A 1,379-nucleotide genomic window follows, 5' to 3' on the forward strand; every position below is an offset into this window, starting at 1 on the left:
TGTCATCTGGCTCTTGGTGTCTCCTACATTTCCCCCCTCTAGTGTATTAAAGACATTTCTGAAGAGGTCTGTTGTTTCTGCCATTCTCCTCACCGAGGAGCTTTCTGTTGAATAAAAGAAACAAAAGGGCACATAAGTATAACAAAAATACACCATGCGAGCTAATTCGGACATAAAGGAAACTCATATTAGACAAACTAGGCATTGGGGGAAAACTTGCCCCCTACGTGCTAATCACCACTCAACTATGTGCTATGGGCTGACCCATAGGGCTCATGACGCTTCCATGGGAAGTATTAAGCATCACCCAAAGCTTAGGTAGAGAAAGAGCTGCAAACTCAGACCCTTCCAAAAGCAGTATAACTTTAAGAAAGATCAGGTGCCCAATGAAATGGAAAAGAACCCAACAAGTGAAATTCTTTTACCTTGCTGATACCAGAATAACCTTTACCTTAAAGCCTGTTGTTCGAGGTCTTTGTTGTCCTAATTTTCCAAGGTTTAGACGATGCATCCTAAGCTTGCCTGGGGCTTAATATACAGCCCAAAATAATGAAATCCTATATCAATCCTCCCACTCTGCATAGAAGCTCCTGCTGCCTCTTCAGGGAAAAGGGGCGCTGACTGCTCTTAACTGCTTCCTGCTGAGACTGGGCGGCAACATGGGAGAGGCAGCGTGAGTTCCCACAGAGGCAATTGATCCAGGATTTCTCCACTATGAAATCGCCTAAACTGTAGGTCCTGTAGAAGAAAGGTTAGTGAAAACAAACTTGTTTAAGGTGCTGGTAAACTTTCCTGCTCGTGTCGAGGCTTAATCCAGAGGGCTGGCAGCCACTGCTTTTCTTGATGTTCTGTAATAATATAGACAAAGCCTCCACCCCATTGCAGCACATAACCTGGCTTCCACTCTGTCATATCAGTTTTTTTATATATATAAAAGATAGGTTGTGGTACTGGCGAGGATGGTGCATGAATGAGAGATGTCCAATGGCGTTCTGCAGCTGTCTTTTCATTATTGCTGAGATTGAGAAAATTAAGAGTGAAAAGAGCTTTAGTGAGCAGAAACCTAGGACTATTATTTAAGGGGAGGATACGAACTGACCCCTTCTTTTAAAGCAGTAGCCAGTAAATTAGCCTTATAGGATTCTGTTCCTATGTCAGCACATGCCCGTATATGCTCCTCTAAGGGAGCGTTTTGTGCTCTCAAACGTGGCAGGGCCTTTTGACACTCCGAGTTGGAATTTTCAAACGCTAAAGTTTGGAAAAGCATGTCTCTCAGCTCTGGCTGGGCAACAGCCTTATCGACTGCAGTTTTTAGTCGGGCTAGAAAGTCAGTATAAGGTTCATTTCCCGACTGCATTATTTTAATGAAAGATTTAGAG

This window comes from Otolemur garnettii, unplaced genomic scaffold (genome assembly GCF_000181295.1).
Source record: "Otolemur garnettii isolate 467f Iridium unplaced genomic scaffold, OtoGar3 scaffold00003, whole genome shotgun sequence".
In the NCBI taxonomy this organism is placed as follows: domain Eukaryota; kingdom Metazoa; phylum Chordata; class Mammalia; order Primates; family Galagidae; genus Otolemur; species Otolemur garnettii.